Source organism: Balaenoptera borealis (genome assembly GCF_965194805.1).
Source record: "Balaenoptera borealis genome assembly, chromosome: 15".
NCBI classification, from domain to species: domain Eukaryota; kingdom Metazoa; phylum Chordata; class Mammalia; order Artiodactyla; family Balaenopteridae; genus Balaenoptera; species Balaenoptera borealis.
In genome coordinates, this window is record NC_138871.1 from 64,106,662 (window position 1) to 64,125,755 (window position 19,094).

A 19,094-nucleotide genomic window follows, 5' to 3' on the forward strand; every position below is an offset into this window, starting at 1 on the left:
CTGCTTTACAATGCTGTGTTAGTTTCTGTTGTACATCAAAGTGAATCAGCCATATGCATACATATATCCCCATATCCCCTCCCTCTTGAGCCTCTGGCACATATATATAGTTCTTTATAGCAATAAAAATAATTATGAAGAATATTGATGAAAATAATAAAGAACTTGTTAAAAAAAACACAGAGAAATATTGTATCAACATACACTTGCATTTTAAAAAGCCAAGAAAAGATTTCTTTGTTTCAGCCTTTTGTGTTCACCAAATGTTTTCTTTAAGACCACTTTTTAATGGTTTCAAGAAAAAGAAAAAAAAGAAAAATGCTCATTCAGTGCTTCATGGCAGATGCTCAGGATTCTGGTGGTCAAGGAAAGAAGAAATTTAGCCTCAAAGTTGTGTTGCCCTATAGTGAAAAAATCCTTGCTCTGGCCATCATAGCTTAATGCCCTCTAAGTCCTCTGATAACTTACTTAGACAACATTGCCATTGTTGAATGCAGAGCTGAGATTTTATGTGCTGGAGTCCTAGCATCCCTGGGTCCAAGGCATTATCAGCATCCCTTGGTTGAGACACCCCCTCTAGTCACTGACACTCCTGACACTGTTACTATTGCAATCACTGCTCAGAACAAAGTGGTTCCTCAAGGTCAAGTATAGAGGCTCCTACCCTCAGAGACAAGTTAACTCAAGGCAGGTACACATTAATCAGCCATACTTTCAATGGCTGAACTCCTGGATTCACTTAGACAAGCTAATTCTACCATGAAGGCTAGGGAAGGATGGCAACTAACCTCAGACACATCAGCGAATTAAAACAAATGGTTTCTTTCCTCTGCCAGCCTTCATGCAGAGTTCAAGCTCTATGATAAGTTCTGTCTCCAGGTCTCCCTCCTTTTTTGGACGTCTGGTCATGGCCAAAGTTATGTGAACATGTATGTAAGTAGGTTAAAAAGCTTTGCCCAAACCCTCCCAACAACAACCAAAAAATATGTACAGGTAAATATGTCAGTTGCAGGCTGGCTGACTAAATGCCACATTACTAAAACTTGAATGCAAGCTTTGGATCTGTCAAACCACAGTTATATCAGTAGTATGGATCTAGTAATTGGAAAGAAACTTCAATATCGTTATATTTAACTGTCATATAGAATATTCCAGAAAGAGGGTCTTCAATGTTCTGCTTAAATAGTTACTTTATTGGAGGGTTCATTGTGAGTCAGCTTTAGTTGTTAGCAAGCATTTAACATAATTTATTTTTTAGGCCTAAACACCAGAATTTGTATTTATCTGTATATATTTGTGTTGGTTTTGCCATATCCTTCTAGCTTACTGACATATGAAATCTTGATTCCATCATAGATAATATTAATAAACCATTGAATTTTGTTACATTGCATTAGAATAACCTTTTAATTAAAATCAGTTAGAGCAATCACTGGGATAGGAGTCTAGACTGGGATGTTCTCTCTCCAAAATCCATATTCCCATTATGCTTCAGTCTCAGGTCCAGGTGTCCTCCTATCCAACAGGAAGCAAAGGATAGTAAGAAGGAGAGATCTGGGTCAAAAATTAGTTCACTGTGTCATTGTGGATAAGTCTTAGCTTAGAGGTTCAATGCCCTCATCTCTAAAATAATACGATGAGCTAAGCATTCTTAGCTGAAGAGTGGAAACCTTCTTGTTGAGTGAGAAAGATGTGGAGTCACAGCTTGTGGGTAGGTGGGGTGGGGAGATTTACACACAGCCTGAACTAACTCTGCTTCATCCATGCATCAGCCTGTGCCAACCTGCTCCAGGTGCTAGAGGGAGCCCAGTGAGTGTGTGCTAGCTCTCTGAGATTTAGCAGCCCCGAATGTTGTCAACATTGGGCTGGTTAGTCTCTAAGCCTTAAATACCTACAATATCATAAATGGAGAGGTTTTATAAATAAAAACTGATGTTCTTTTTTTTTTCAAATGACAATTCAAGAGGGCACCAAAATATGTATTTGTTTCCTAAGGTTTAAAACAACAGAAATTTATTTTCTCACAGTTCTGAAGTTCAGAAGTTCAAAATCAAGGTGTCAAGGTGTAATCAGGGTCAAGTTACCACTGAAGGCTCTAGATGAGAATACTTCCTGGTCTCTTCCAGCTTCTGGTGGCCCCAGTTGTTAACTGGTTTTTAAAATTATTTCTGAGCTTCAGGCTCAGACATGGTAACTCATAGCTACACCATCATTTTGGCTAAATCTGAGTAATTTATATAAAGAGTGGTGTCTGGTACCTATGAAGATTCAACGTGTCTTTAACAAGTGAGAAAAAAATTTTATTTTTCCCATTATATTCTTGCATTCAAAGGAATAAAATAAGTAATAATTAGGAATAAAACATCTAGAATTTAACTTTCAAGATGCAAGTTAAACAAAGAAATGCCAGGCAATGTTCAAGATGAAATTTTAATGTTGACATCAACTGACTCATGATGAACAGTATAAACAGTAAATGAGTAATTGCATGCTATGCTAAATATATTGTTATGAAAGCTCTCTCTATTACATTTTCTGAATAGTTTCATTCATAATGATGAACCAATTATATTTTAGCATCTAATGATCAGAACTAAATGAGCTACCTTCAAAGGCCACAGCTTTCTTATTTCAATATGTATCTTTGATCTTGTAATAATGTTTTCTTCTACAAGTAAGAAGGAATCTAAGTATGTTGCCAGGCACTAAAGGAATATTAAACTTGTTCTCTTTGCAAATGAGCATTGGTAAGTTTTTTGGATAATTTTCATGTAATATTATTTTCCATTCATTTTGTCCAGATATTTGTATGCCAAGGTTTCTCTTTCTCATAAGTACACAGTATCAATAGCACAATATGCTATTGATGTTACAGAAAAGCTAAGTCCTTTATTAATGAGAAGAATAAATATTGCCTGTTAAAAGTTTGTGGAATTTCAATTATTAAAAATAGATGCCAATCTCATTTAAAATTAAGAACTGAGTATGCAGATCAATGCTATTTTCTTTAGCTCCATTTTTATCTTGAATAAAGGAAGGGCTAGTACAAACTATTTTTGCTACATGGGGCTGTTATCCCACCTGGTTTAGTGAGCAAAAGATGTAAACAAATAATGTGCAAAATGCCAGCTTCTAGAATAAAGGTAGGAGCAGAGGCATGGATACTCTGGTGTAGTGGGTGCCGTGTAGTCCCGCATCCGTATCTCCCCAGCCGCTCTTTAAAGATGTCAGTACTCATCCCCCAGCTGATGAAGTACGAGTTATCCACAGCTCTTAGCACAGTCCCTCTCTAGGACTGACCCTGGGCTTCACCTCATGTCACACCTCTTCCTGGGGCAATCTGCATACAGTGACTTTCCAACATTGAGATATAAAGGCCAAGTCCCCTTGCCTGAATTCAGGACAACTCTGAAGAGTGATGCTAGCTATGGCCTCCCCATAAAATTTTGAGGCCTTTTTTGTGACTGCATGACTGTTCAGCTTCTCTCTCTGGGTATCCCTGCTTCCTTCCCACTCTCCTACTCACACAGATCACACAGATATTGATTCTAAGAACATTTAACCAATAAACTTTCTGCAGGTAAATCTCTGTCTTACAGTCTGCTTTCTGGGGAAACTGACCTGTTATACCTAGTCCAGAGAGGTCAAGGAAGACTTGTTATAATTCGAGATATCTCTCAATATTAACAGGAGTTTGTCTACTGGAAAGGAAGAAACAGAGTGCATTTCATGTAAAAGGAACAATGCAAGAAAAAGCAGAGATAAGAAAGAATATGCCTGGGCTTCCCTGGTGGCGCAGTGGTTAAGAATCCGCCTGCCAATGCAGGGGACACGGGTTCAAGCCCTGGTCCGGGAAGATCCCACATGCCGCGGAGCAACTAAGCCCATGCACCACAACTCCTGAGACTGCGCTCTAGAGCCCACGAGCCAAAACTACTGAGCCCGCGTGCCACAACTACTGAAGCTCGTGTGCCTAGAGCCCGTGCTCCACAACGAGAGAAGCCACCGCAATGAGAAGCCCGCACACCGCAATGAAGAGTAGCCCCCTCTCGCCACAACTAGAAAAAGCCCGCACGCAGCAACGGAGACCCAATACAGCCAAAAATATATAAATAAAAATAAATAAATTTATTAAAAAAAAAAAAAAAGAAAGAATATGCCTTATTCACCTAAGTCATGCAATTTTGTTAGAATACCAGAGAGGTGATTTACGGCACAGCTGGGGAAGGTAGGGCCCAAATTATAAGCGGTCTTGGTTGCCTATCTGAGGAATTTGGATTTTTCTCCATAGGTAATAGGCAATCATTTTGCAGACTGTATGTGCAAGATGACACATAAGACTTGTTTCACAAGGAAAACCGGCAGTACCATAGAAGGTAGATTAGAAGGGAGTCAAGAGACAAAAGCGGGAGAGAAACAAAATGGAAGGCAGTTATAATTTTGGAAGCAAAGATTTTCAAGGGTTAAACTGAAGCAGAGATGGTGAATAGAGAAGGAACATGGGCAATGCAATGGAGGTGGAAACAACTTTATCAGGTAATTGTATGTCAGAACGAAAGATGGAGGAGAGATAGAGATTCCTTGCTTGGGTCCATGAAGGCAGCTGTGGTTGTAAGTGGTAGGCAGAACAGGTGGACAGGGTATGGTTGAGATTGTGACACTGGGGGAGAAAGAAGATTAAGAGCCTGCTGAATGCCCTGCTGAAGCTATCTTCTTTGGTGGCTGACACTCTGTATTGCACAAAAACAAATGGTATTCCCCTCCAAACAGTGACTTGGAAGCTGTTAGCATATCACAAGTAGTATTAAGTTTTATAACAGGGAGAAAAAGGCTTACCTCGCAACAGTAACTTCATACAGGAATCAATACGACATGACCTGAGATAAGGTCAAAAGTTAGCCGGACCATTTACCAGAGAAAAACAACATGCAGTCCCCGAGTGAAGCAGCAATAGGCACCACTGAAAATGCTCTGTAGCAGGATGATGGAGAAGTTATGACTGGCTTATTTTCTCTGACAGCAGGGATCCTGGAAGCAGTTATCTGCTACAATAGTTTTCTTTTGTGGGACACCAGAGCAGACTACATGCTGTAATTGTGTAGGCGCACGTCTTGACAATGGAGCCGACAAGGCTGTCAGACTTGACTAGACAGTGTGGGTGTTAACCCTGGCTGGCTTCCCGCTAGTAACAAGAAGTCACGCTGGCTGTCCGTGAAGCTCATTTTAAGTACTCCATATCAATGAAGATCATACACACTGGTAGAAAATACTGAATGTTTTAATTGAATGTTCTGTATACCTAATAATCTTCTCATGTGATTGAATCACAGAGAAATAAAATAATTATTCAAAGGAAAAATTTGCATTTCGAAAGCCTGTGACTCATCTATATCAGATCATACAGAGTACATGTTAAAAATGCAAAATTCAAGGTTCCAATTTACTTACTGAATTAGAATCTAAAGTAGGGTTTATCAGGTTGGCCCTATTTACTTTCGGGGCTGGAAAATTCCTTGTTGTGGGGATTGCCCTGTGTTTTATAGGATGTTTAGCAGCATCCATAGTGTCCACCCACCGGATTCCAGGAGTGTGTCTACACACACACACACACACACACACACACACACACACACACTGTTAGAACAATCAAAAATGTCTCAAGACACTTCCAAATGTTCCCTTTGTGGCAAAATTACCCCTGGTGGAGAACCACTGACCTATAGGTATGGGCCTGAAAATCTGCTTTTCTCCTTCATATTTGAAGAAGTGTGGAATTGCATGACCTAGATCATTAGCAGAGTCACAATCCTAGCACCATGGAGGACTTTCTTTAGTCTTTTCCTATTTTCTGTCTAATAAATTAATGTGTGGGCGGAGAGACAAAGGGAGGAAAGTATGTGTGTGGTGGGGGGGGGGAGTGGGGAGAGTCTCTCCCCTCTTTCTTGTGTATATTTATCTGTTTGTTTAAGCAAAATTTTACCCAGTGGCAGCTGATGACTTGGCATACAAGTGATCCACTTATTGTTGGATAAAAAGAGGGCAAAACACTATCCTGTTGTGCACTAAGAAAAGGAAGGAATTAATAAATTTTGCAAACAAATTATGTACACAAAACTGATAGGCACTGAGGATTCAGAAATGAATAAAGCACATCTCTCAGTTTCCAGGGTTTACACGCTACTGGGGAAAAACAATTGTTAACACGCAATGTAGAACCTGCCTATTAAAGCAACCTGACTAAAAGGTATTGGATCCAGTAAATACATAACGTAACTGCCCCACCACCACCACTGGGCCACTGCTGCTCAACTCGCATATTAAATGGGTTTTTCAACTTGTCATTTTTTGTGCCTCAGTAAGTAAGTTTACCTTCTCTGGGCACAATCAAGTAGGAAAAGCTTTGATAATTGTCCCATTTAGAAGAAAGAAAGGGATGGATACAGCCTAGAAAAGGTTATGCCTGGGATTAAAGGACCAGACACTGGAACGATATTTGTTTATGTTTGTCCATCATCTGTTTTGGACTTTGGTCAATTGCCAAAGGAACTGAAACTGATTAATGAATTTTTATTTGTTTTTAGTTTTTTGAGTGCCTAAAACAGTTATGAACAACTGATGAAGAATTATCACCAAATTCTTTTTTAAATTTTTATTTATTTATTTATTTATTTTTATACAGCAGGTTCCTATTAGTCATCCATTTTATACATATTAGTGTATACATGTCAATCCCAATCTCCCAGTTCATCCCACCACCACCACCCCCCACCCTGCTTTCCCACCTTGGTGTCCATACGTTTGTTCTCTACATCTGTGTCTCAATTTCTGCCTTGCAAACCGGTTCATCTGTAACTTTTTTCTAGATTCCACATATATGCATTAATATACGATATTTGTTTTTCTCTTTCTGACTTACTTCATTCTGTATGACAGTCTCTACGTCCATCCGTGTCTCTGCAAATTACCCAGTTTCATTCCTTTTTATGGCTGAGTAATATTCCATTGTATATATGTCCCATATCTTCAATATCCATTTGTCTGTCGATGGGCATTTAGGTTGCTTCCATGACCTGGCTATTGTAAATAGTGCTGCAATGAACATTCGGGTGCATGTGTCTTTTTGAATTACGGTTTTCTCTGGGTATATGCCCAGTAGTGGGATTGCTGGGTCATATGGTAATTCTATTTTTAGTTTTTTAAGGAACCTCCATGCTGTTCTCCATAGTGGCTGTATCAATTTACATTCCCACCAACAGTGCAAGAGGGTTCCCTTTTCTCCACACCCTCTCCAGCATTTGTTGTTTGTAGATTTTCTGGTGATGCCCATTCTAACTGGTATGAAGTGATACCTCATTGTAGATTTGATTTGCATTTCTCTAATAATTAGTGATGTTGAGCATCTTTTCATGTGCCTCTTGGCCATCTGTATGTCTTCCTTGGAGAGATGTCTATTTAGGTCTTCTGCCAATATTTTGATTGGGTTGTTTGTTTTTTTAATATTGAGCTGCATGAGCTGTTTATATATTTTGGAGATTAATCCTTTGTCCGTTGATTCATTTGCAAATATTTTCTCCCATTCTGAGGGTTGTCTTTTAGTCTTGTTTATAGTTTCCTTTGCTGTGCAAAAGTTTTTAAGTTTCATTAGGTAACATTTGTTTATTTTTGCTTTTACTCCCATTACTCTAGGAGGTGAGTCAAGAAAAAATCTTGCTGTGATTTATGTCAAAGAGTGTTCTTCCTATGTTTTCCTCTAAGAGTTTTATAGTGTCCAGTCTTACGTTTAGGTCTTGAAGCATTTTGAGTTTATTTTTGTGTATGGCATTAGGAAGTGTTCTAATTTCATTCATTTACATGGAGCTTTCCAGTTTTCCCAGCACCATTTATTGAAGAGGCTGTCTTTTCTCTATTGTATATCCTTGCTTCCTTTGTCACAGATTAGTTGACCATAGGTGCATGGATTTATCAGTGGGCTTTCTATGCTGTTCCACTGATCTATATTTCTGTTTTTGTGCCAGTACCATATTGTCTTGATTACTATAGCTTTGAAGTCAGGGAGCCTGATTCCTCCAGTTCCATTCTTCTTACTTAAGATTGTTTTGGCTATTTGGGGTCTTTTGTGTCTCCATACAAATTTTAAGATTTTTTTTGTCCTACTTCTGTAAAAAATGCCATTGGTAATTTGATAGGGATTGCACTGAATCTGTAGATTGATTGGGGTAGTATAGTCGTTTTCACAATATTGATTCTTCTAATCCAAAAACATGGTATATCTCTCCATCTGTTTGTATCATCTTTGATTTCTTTCATCCATGTCTTATATTTTTCTGACTACAGGTCTTTTACCTCCTTAGGTCGGTTTATTCCTAGGTATTTTACTCATTTTGTTGCAATGGTGAATGGGATTGTTTCCTTAATTTCTCTTTCTGATCGTTCACTGTTAATGTATAGGAATGCAAGAGATTTCTGTGCATTAATTTTGTATCCTGCAACATTACCAAATTCATTGATTACCTCTAGTAGTTTACTGGTTGCATCCTTAGGATTATCTATGAATAGTATCATGTCATCTGTAAACAGTGACAGTTTTACTTCTTCTTTTCCAATTTGTATTCTTTTTATTTCTTTTTCTTCTCTGACTGCCATGGCTAGGACTTCCAAAACTGTGTTGAATAATAGTCGTGAGACTGGCCACCCTTGCCTTCTTCCTGATCTTAGAGGAAATGCTTTCAGTTTTTCAGCATTGAGATGGGTTTGTCGTATGTGGCATTTATCATGTTGAGGTAGGTTCCCTCTATGCCCACTTTCTGGAGAGTTTTTATCAAAACTGGTGTTGAATTTTGTCAAATGCTTTTTCCTGCATCTATTGAGATGATCATATGGTTTTTATTCTTCATTTGGTTTATATGGTGTATCACATTGATTGATTTGTGTATATTGAAGAATCCTTGCATCCGTGAGATAAATCCCACTTGACCATGGTGTATGATCCTTTTAACGTGTTGTTGGATTCTGTTTGCTAGTATTCTGCTGAGGATTTTTGCATCTGTATTCATGAGTGATATTTGTCTGTAATTTTCTTTTTTTTGTAGTACCTCTGTCTGGTTTTGTTATCAGGGTGATGGTGGCCTCGTAGAATGAGTTTGGGAGTGTTCCTTCCTCTGCAACTTTTTGGAAGAGTTTGAGAAGGATGGGTGTTAGCTCTTCTCTAAACGTTTGATAGAATTCACCTGTGAAGCCATCTGGTCCTGGACTTTTGTTTGATGGCAGATTTTTAATCACAGTTTCAATTTGTTTACTTGTGATTGGTCTGTTCATATTTTCTATTTTTTCCTGGTTCAGTCTTGGAAGTTTATACCTTTTTAAGAATTTGTCCATTTCTTCCAGGTTGTCCATTTTATTGGCATAGAGTTGCTTGTAGTAGTCTCTTAGGATGCTTTGTATTTCTGTGGTGTCCATTGTAACTTCTTCTTTTCATTTCTAATTTTATTGATTTGAGTCCTCTCCCTCTTTTTCTTGATGAGTCTGGCTAAATGTTTATCAATTATTTTTATCTTCTTAAAGAACCAGCTTTTAGTTTTATTTTTCTTTGCTATTTTTTCTTTGTTTCTATTTTATTTATTTACACTCTGATATTTATGATTTCTTTCCTTCTACTAACCTTGGGTTTTGTTTGTTTCTTTCCCTAATTCCTTTAGGTGTAAGGTTAAATTGTTTATTTGAGATTTTTCTTGTTTCTTGAGGTAGGATTGTATTGCTATAAACTTCCCTCTTAGAACTGCTTTTGCTACATCCCATAGGTTTTGGATCATTGTGTTTTCATTGTCATTTGTCTCTAGGTATTTTTTGATTTCCTCTTTGATTTCTTCAGTGATCTCTTGCTTATTTACTAACGTATTGTTTAGCCTCCATGTGTTTGTGTTTTTTATATTTTTTTCCCCGTGATTTATTTCTAATCTCATAGCTTTCTGGCTGGAAAATATGCTTGATATGATTTCAATTTTCTTAAATTTACTGAGGCTTGATTTGTGACCCAAGATGTGATCTATCCTGGGAATGTTCCGTGCGCACTCGAGAAGAAAGTGTAATCTGCTGTTTTTGGATGGAATGTCCTAAAAATATCAATTCAATCTATCTGGTCTATTGTGTCACTTAAAGTTTGTGTTTCCTTATTAATATTCTGTCTGGATGATCTGTCCATTGGTGTAAGTGAGGTGTTAAAGTCTCCCACTATTATTGTGTTACTGTCGATTTCCTCTTTTATAGCTGTTAACATTTGCCTTATGTATTGAGGTGCTCCTATGTTGGGTGCATATATGTTTATAATTGTTATATCTTCTTCTTGGATTAATCCCTTGAACATTATGTAGTGTCCTTCCTTATCTGTTGTAACATTCTTTATTTTAAAGTCTATTTTATCTGATATGAGTATTGCTACTCTAGCTTTCTTTTGAGTTCCATTTGCATGGAATATCTTTTTCCATGCCGTCACTTTCAGACTGTATGTTTCCCTAGGTCTGAAGTGGGTCTCTTATAGACAGCATATATATGGCTCTTGTTTTTGTATCCATTCAGCAAGCTTGTGTCTTTTGGTTGAAGCATTTAATCCATTCTCATTTAAGGTAATTATCGATATGTATGTTCCTGTTACCATATTCTTAATTGTTTTGGGTTTGTTTTTGTAGTCCTTTTCTTCTCTTGTGTTTCCCACTTAGAGAAGTTCCTTTAGCATTTTTTTTTTTGAATTTTATTTTATTTATTTTTTATACAGCAGGTTCTTATTAGTTATCTATTTTATACATATTCGTGTATATATGTCAATCACAATCTCCCAATTCATCCCGCCATGACCACCACCACCCCCTGCCACTTTCTCCCCTTGGTGTTTCTTAACTGTATTTGGGTTTTTTTGGTGGCTCTTTTTCTTGTGTTTCCTGCCTAGAGAAGTTCCTTTAGCATTTGTTGTACAGCTGATTTGGTGGTGTGAATTCTCTTAGCTTTTGGTTGTCTGTAAAGCTTTTGATTTCTCCCTCGAATCTGAATGAGATTCTTGCAGGGTAGTGTAATCTTGATTGTAGGTTCTTCCCTTTCATCACTTTAAATATTTGTGCCACTCCCTTCTAGCTTGTATAGTTTCTGCTGAGAAATCAGCTGTTAACCTTATAGGATTTCCCTTGTATGTTATTTGTCATTTTTCCCTTGTTGCTTTTAATAAATTTTCTTTGTCTTTAATTTTTGTCAATTTGATTACTGTGTGTCTCAGCGTGTTTCTCCTTGGATTTTTCCTGCCTGGGACTCTCTGTGCTTCCTGGACTTGGGTGGCTATTTCTTTTTCCATGTTAGGGAAGTTTTTGACTATAATCTCTTCAAATATTTTCTCAAGTCCTTTCTCTCTCTCTTCTCCTTCTGGCACCCCTATACTGTGAATGGTGTTGTGTTTAATGCCCCAGAGGTCTCTTAGGCTGTCTTCATTTCTTTTCATTGTTTTTTCTTTATTCTGTTCCATGGTAGTGATTTCCACCATTCTGTCTTCCAGTTTACTTCTCCATTCTTCTGCCTCAGTTATTCTGCTATTGATTCCTTCTAGTATATTTTTCATTTCAGGTATTGTATTGTTCATCTCTGTTTGTTCTTTAATTCTTCTAGGTCTCTGTTAAACATTTCTTGCATCTTCTCGATCTTTGCCTCCATTCTTTTTCTGAGGTCCTGGATCATGTTCACTATCATTATTCTGAATTCTTTTTCTGGAAGGTTACCTATCTCCACTTAATTTAGTTGTTTTTCTGGGGTTTTATCTTGTTGCTTCATCTGATACATAGTCCTCTGCCTTTTCATTTTGTCTATCTTTCTGTGAATGTGGTTTTCATTCCACAGGCTGGAGGATTGTAGTTCTTCTTTCTTCTGCTGTCTGCCGTCTGATGGATGAAGCTATTTAAGAGGCTTGTGCAAGCTTCTTGACGGGAGGGACTGGTGGTGGGTAGAGCTGGGTATTGCTCTGGTGGGAAGAGCTCAGTGAAACTTTAATCTGCTTGTCTGCTGATGGGTGGGGCTGAGTTCCCTCCCTCTTGGTTGTTTGGTCTGAAGTGACCCAGCACTGGAGGCTACAGGCTCTTTGGTGGGGTAATGGCAGACTCCGGAAGGTCATGCCAAGGAGTAATTCCCAGAACTTCTACTGCCACTGTCCTTGTCCCCACAGTGAGCCACAGCGACTCCCTCCCTCTGCAGGAGACCCTCCAATACTAGAAGGTAGGTCTCGTTCAGTCTCTTATGGGGACACTGCTCCTTCCCCCTGGGTCCTGATGTGCACACTACTTTGTGTGTGCCCTCCAAGAGTGGAGTCTCTGTTTCCCCCAGTCCTGTCAAAGTCCTGCAATCAAATCCCACTAGTCTTCAAAGTCTGAGTCTCTGGGAATTCCTCCTCCCATTGCCAGACCCCCTGGTTGGGAAGCCTGACGTGGGCCTCAGAACCTTCACTCCAGTGGGTGGACTTCTGCGGTATAATTGTTCTCCAGTTTGTGAGTCACCCACCCAGCAGTTATGGGATTTGATTTTATTGTGATTGCACACCTCCTACAGTCTCATTGTGGCTTCTCCTTTGTCTTTGGATGTGGGGTATCTTTTTTGGTGAGTTCGAGTGTCTTCCTGTCGATAACTGTTCAGCAGTTAGTTGTGATTCCGGTGCTCTCGCAAAAGGGAATGAGCGCACCTCCTTCTACTCTGCCATCTTGAACCAATCTCCCACCAAGTGTATTCTTGTTAGTGATCTTTAAAAGCAGGCATATATAGCTTTTCAATATAAATAATTTTCATTAAGAATTTATCTTCTTTATATGCAACCAATCAACTGTTTATTAAGTGCCTAAAGTGGCTTGGTATAGTTATTGTGGCAGCTGCAAGAAGAGATAAGACATAATCCCTGGAATAAGCACTTTAGAAATTAGTTGGGAAGATAGGAAATACATGTGTATAAAGGACAATTAAATTTTTAAGGCATTATATGCAAAGGCCAAATGATCTATTATAGCATAACAGAGCCAAGACATATTTTCATTCTGGATGGTCAGTGATGACTTACACAGAATATGGGAAACAGAACAAACTGTAAATGATCCATGGAGTTCTTAGTATGTAGTAAGAAGGAGAGGAGAAATCATCCATTGGGGAAATAGCATGGATAAAGCCATAAAAACAAGTTCAGACAAAATATCTACCTAGGACAGAATATAATACTTGAGCTGAGATATACGTTGAAGTGAGTAAGTGTCAGAAGGTGTCATTGCAGGCTTGCACACTTGCCTGTCAGGCGTTTGACATTGGGAGATATTGAGAGGTTTTTTTTTTTTAATATTTTATTTTATTTTATTTTTTAACATCTTTATTGGAGTATAATTGCTTTACAATGGTGTGTTAGTTTCTGCTTTATAACAAAGTGAATCAGTTATACATATACATATGTTCCCATATCTCTTCCCTCTTGCATCTCCCTCCCTCCCACCCTCCCTATCCCACCCCTCTAGGTGGTCACAAAGCACAGAGCTGATCTCCCTGTGCTATGCGGTTGCTTCCCACTAGCTATCTATTTTACATTTGGTAGTGTATATATGTCCATGCCACTCTCTCACGCTGTCACATCTTACCCTTCCCCTTCCCCATATCCTCAAGTCCATTCTAGTAGGTCTGTGTCTTTATTCCCATCTTGCCACGAGGTTTTTCATGACCTTTTTTTTTTTCCCTTAGATTCCATATATATGTGTTAGCATACTGTATTTGTTTTTCTCTTTCTGACTTACTTCACTCTGTATGACAGACTCTAACTCCATCCACCTCACTACAAATACCTCCATTTCATTTCTTTTTATGGCTGAGTAATATTCCATTGTATATATGTGCCACATCTTCTTTATCCGTTCATCCAATGATGGACACTTAGGTTGCTTCCATGTCCTGGCTATTGTAAATAGAGCTGCAATGAACATTTTGGTACATGACTCTTTTTGAATTATGGTTTTCTCAGGGTATACGCCCAGTAGTGGGATTGCTGGGTCGTATGGTAGTTTTAGTTTTAGTTTTTTAAGGAACCTCCATAGTGTTCTCCATAGTGGCTGTATGAATTTACATTCCCACTAACAGTGCAAGAGGGTTCCCTTTTCTCCACACCCTCTCCAGCATTTATTGTTTCTAAATTTTTTGATGATGGCCATTCTGACCGGTGTGAGGTGATATCTCATTGTAGTTTTGATTAGCATTTCTCTAATGATTAATGATGTTGAGCATTCTTTCATGTGTTTGTTGGCAATCTGTAAATCTTCTTTGGAGAAATGTCTATTTCGGTCTTCTGCCCATTTTTGGATTGGGTTGTTTGGTTTTTGTTATTGAGCTGCATGAGCTGCTTGTATATTTTGGAGATTAATCCTTTGTCAGTTGCTCCATTTGCAAATATTTTCTCCCATTCTGAGGGTTGTCTTTTCATCTTGTTTATGGTTTCCTTTGCTGTGCAAAAGCTTTTAAGTTTCATTAGGTCCCATTTGTTTATTTGTGTTTTTATTTCCATTTCTCTAGGAGCTGGGTCAAAAAGGATCTTGCTGTGATGTATGTCATACAGTGTTCTGCCTATGTTTTCCTCTAAGAGTTTGATAGTGTCTGGCCTTACATTTAGGTCTTTAATCCATTTTGAGTTTATTTTTGTGTATGGTGTCAGGGAGTGTTCTAATTTCATTCTTTTACGTGTAGCTGTCCAGTTTTCCCAGCACCACTTATTGAAGAGGCTGGGGAGATACTGACAGTTTTTGATGGTGGTCACAGACTGATGATATCCATGTTTAAAAAATAAATTTGACAGCAGTGAAAATAGAGCACCTGATGGTAGCAGTATAAGTAAAAACAAACAAAAGTAATTGTAATTTTAAAAAAGGAAATTAACAGGTTTTAGAAACTCATTAAATAGGTTAATAAAAAGAGAGGATGATGAATACAGGTTTAAACTTCAGTTTCAACACTAGGAGATAAAGGGTATTACCAGCAGAAATAAAGGTAGACCATCATGCTGAGTGAAATAAATTTGAGGTTGAAATGAGATATTCGGTTTTTAAAATACTAAAATATTAGTTATAGTATGTAAGATGTATCCAGAGGATATTTTGGTGAATTGGCTTTAAGAGAGAATTCAAAACTAAATATATGACTTAGAAAGTCATTCATATTAGATGACTGATAAAATCATGAAAATAGATACACTATCAAACGATGAGATCTATCAGAAAAGGGATAACAAGGATAGAACTTCAAGGTATTACTGCAGTTGCAAGTATAAGAAAAGCATGAGAAAAAAATAAAGCAGTTAGATAACTGGAGATAGGAAGAGAATTAGACAATTCAGGGTTATAGAATTTAAGGGAAGAGAGAACGTCAAGATACAGGAAGTGGTTAAGGGTGTGCAATGCTGCATAGAGGTTAGGAAGATATTTGGAAAGCTCTTAGTGCTTCATTCTCCCATAAAGTGCTATGGAAATGTTTCATATATTTGCTGATATACTCTAAGACCAGAGTATATCAAGCTATGAATTGCATGTAAATAAATTTCTTAGTTAAAATAATCATGTGTAGAGTTTTAAAAAGAAGAAGAAAAATACTGGCTACTAATGATGAAGAGGTACTCTGTCTTTCCTCTGCCTTTGTACTAAGGATGAGAGAGCCAGGCAGAACTGTAGCAGGAACCAGAAGGAACAAAGAAAAAAGATTAGTTTCTTTTATGAAATGGCTTTTATTCTACTAGTATCTCTTTAAAAATAAAAATCAAGGAATAAATGTCCATTTAAATTGATCTTCTGTTGGACTATACTATTGGTCTGACATATAAATTAGTGTTTCTTAGATTTAACTATCCCCCTGGGATAACACTGAGAAACAACAATAATATTTTATGGAGAGTGTCAAATAGCTTGCCTTTACAGCAATTCTATTCTCCGTATCTTTTTTTTTTTATTTTTTGGAAGATGGATGATGGAGACCATTATAATCAGAAAGATACTAATCTGGAGCTGTAATGAAGCAAATATCTTTAGTCACATGTTATTGGCGTTTAAGGACTTCTATGTTTATAGAAGAATTTCAAATAAAAGTTTCTTCTACTCACTGCCCTAAACCTGCCCCTTACTAGCTGTGACCTTGAGAAACTCACTTTATCTTTTTAAGCCATTTCCCTCCTCTGTGAAATGGGAATGTTAACATCCACCTTTATTACTCCCAGAGTTCATGAAGATCAAATGAGATGGTAAAAGTGAAAGTGTTTGTTTAACTATGAAATGCCACATAAGTGTTGTTATTATGAATCCTTTCTAGACCACAAATAGCAAGGAGGTAAAGAGCAGACCTATGTTGTTCCTATGAAACTACAGTACTTACATAGTGCCTGACATGACCTAAGAAACGAATAAATATTTGTTGAATTTAATTACTGCTTGAGAAGTATAATCATGGAAATGGTTGTATATAAAAGTATCAATAAAATATACACTGAACCCCCAAATAGAAGATTATTATGAAAACAATGGCAGGCTCAGCTCTCACAAGAATGCTATTCCATTCTTGTGCCTATGACACTGTGTGAACCAGCTTACATCTGACCTGAATGCTGAAACCTTTCCAAGGAAAGAGCACGATTTCCACTGTGCTTTTTATTTCATGTCTAATAGCCTTTCTAGCCATAGCCAAAACTAGAGACTGTTTATTAGTAAACCTGGGATATATTGCTAGAGGAACTGATAACACCCACAGAATAGAGTTTATAAAAATTCAACAAAAGACAGGAAATGAGGGACAGAAAATAGACTAAATGTGAAAACAGGAAGGCAATACCAAACAATGTGGAAGCAAAGAATAGTAAAATAAAATGTTGCATGGAAATATCTATTTTCACTGGAGTTCATGGATGAAAGTTCATGGATACACTTTATTGAGATACCAGAAGCATGTCCAAATAAAGTTGACCTCAGAATAAAAGCAGTACTCACTACAGAGAAATTAACTATTTCACTAGGGCTCTTAACGTAGTAATATTTACAAATGGTGGGCATGGGGTTGGTAATAGCCAGCTGTTGAAAGGGAGAAGGGACAGTCTAGCTAGTAAAGCTAGCTAGTAAAGCGAACACACAAAACACTGGAGTATAATGGAAGATCTGCTTCCCCTCACCCCTCCCTACTCCCCAAATTCCTCAAACAAATCTTAGTGATGCCACTTTCAGTGGCTTATATCTGAATATTGTTCTTGGGCATCAAATAATGCCTGCTTTAACATTAATACTTTATTGCCTGATAATGATTTTATTTCACTCTCACTTCCCCCCAAATATTGGCATTTTAAGTGAACATGCAAATTAAAAACAGAAACGGTGGCATTATCAACAGTTGAACTAATGGGGAAGAGGACACAGCTAAAGACCTGGTCTGTAGGATGCTTCCTACTCAACGTAAATGTTAACCATGCTATATTTATTTATTTGCTCCTATCAGCCAGTATTCTCTTAGAAAGGTACCAAAGGATGCCTGGGTATCATTCACACCCTCTAGGTACAAGGGCCAGTGGTAGAATGAAGCCACAGATGGGGTATGGGTCAATAAGAGTGAGTCAGGTCACTAAAGCCAAGTCTAAAATATGCTGAGACAAGCACAAGTCAACAGAAGAGCCTTAATAAAAATAATCAGGGCATGTATGTGAGATACCCAGAAATGTTTACTTCAGAGAACCTTCTGAAGACCAGAAGACCTTCCCCCACGGCATCATTCCCATTTACAGCTTGGCATTTTATCTAAAACATAAAAGACATGGAGAGCTGTCCTCACGGTTGCTAAAGCTCTGCCAATTCCCTAGGCCAATGCTAGTCAGGCATTCCAGTTCTCATACTGAACAAGAGGGACCTGGAACACCTCTGTCTGCAGCAACTCTCAGCTGAGATGGAGGGGAACAGCAGACCTACAGAGAAGACTACCTCCTCTTTAAGTCCTAAAGAGGGCTGTTTATTTCCTTCTCCCAGATGACTGTGTGGATTGAATTGAGAAGCCTCTGGGATCACATCCATGCTGCTTTCCTGAGGCCAAGCAACTGATTGCTCTCTTGGAAAACAGGTGAACAAAAACCAAAGGTAAAGCACTGTCCACAACTGTATTACATGCATCATTAGTTTCCATCCTCTCAAACAAACGACAGAGATGATGAAATACAGGAGCTTTTTTTTTTTTTCTTTTCCCTTAACAGCATTCTGGATAATAAGTAATACAATAAACGATCATGTTTTATTACTCCCAATTTCATATGGATTTGAAGCATATGGTTTTTATTTTGGGGGGACGGCATGGAGGGAGCAGGTGAATAGTGAGTTGAATTGATGATTCTTGGGAGTGATATAAAATATTTTATTAAGTAATAGTACAGTGTTATTACATGCACCAGAGACCATTCCAACACTAAACACACATTTTAACTCAGGGTCAGGGTGAGGTAAGGGAGGCAGTGGTACACCTAAGTAAACTCACAGGTCAGAGATCACAAAACATGGTGTAAAAATCTCTGTCGCGTACATGCAGCGTTAGCATTCAGTCCTGGAACTCATGGAACAGATGCTTGTTCTAGTATATAAGAGATTCAAAAACCTCCAGTTTTCTACTCTTGGTTTCACTGTGAGCATTTTGGGTAACAAAACTGCACATTTATAATATATATTCTCTCTAGCAGGTCTTTTTCTCACAGATTTATCTCTGTTTTATTGATTTGTTGCATTTTGAATTATTTTTCAATCCCAGGAAAATTACTCCTTTTTTTTGTTTCTCACAAATTTCCCTTTCCTTCCTCTTTGTTATTCATGAGCATCCCCCTGCAGCCTGCTTCAAGAAATTGAGGTTTATAATAAGTGTTGCAAGACTGCCTTTCTTCCCATAATATAGGACCACTAAGAGAAAAACAATATTTTTGTCCACTTCTGAGATTGGGCAGGGGGAAAAAGGGAGAACAAGCAAGGGACAAAGGAGAATATTTCTGAGCAAGCAATCCTACCCACTTATTCTGTTGTCCTGTCGTGAGTTGCACATCCAACATAGTTAGGCCA

At 38.0% G+C, this 19,094-nt stretch overlaps 1 long non-coding RNA gene across 1 annotated transcript; it reads right to left on the reverse strand.

Annotated features, from left to right (window-relative positions):
• Positions 1–1,935: 1,935 nt before the first annotated feature.
• LOC309611883 lies at positions 1,936–13,642 on the reverse strand. The gene is made up of 2 exons (XR_014234812.1): positions 4,161–13,642; positions 1,936–3,777 (listed from the first exon to the last, which is right to left on the reverse strand). It is a non-coding gene; the product is annotated as an uncharacterized lncRNA (long non-coding RNA).
• Between the last annotated feature and the right edge of the window lie 5,452 nt (positions 13,643–19,094).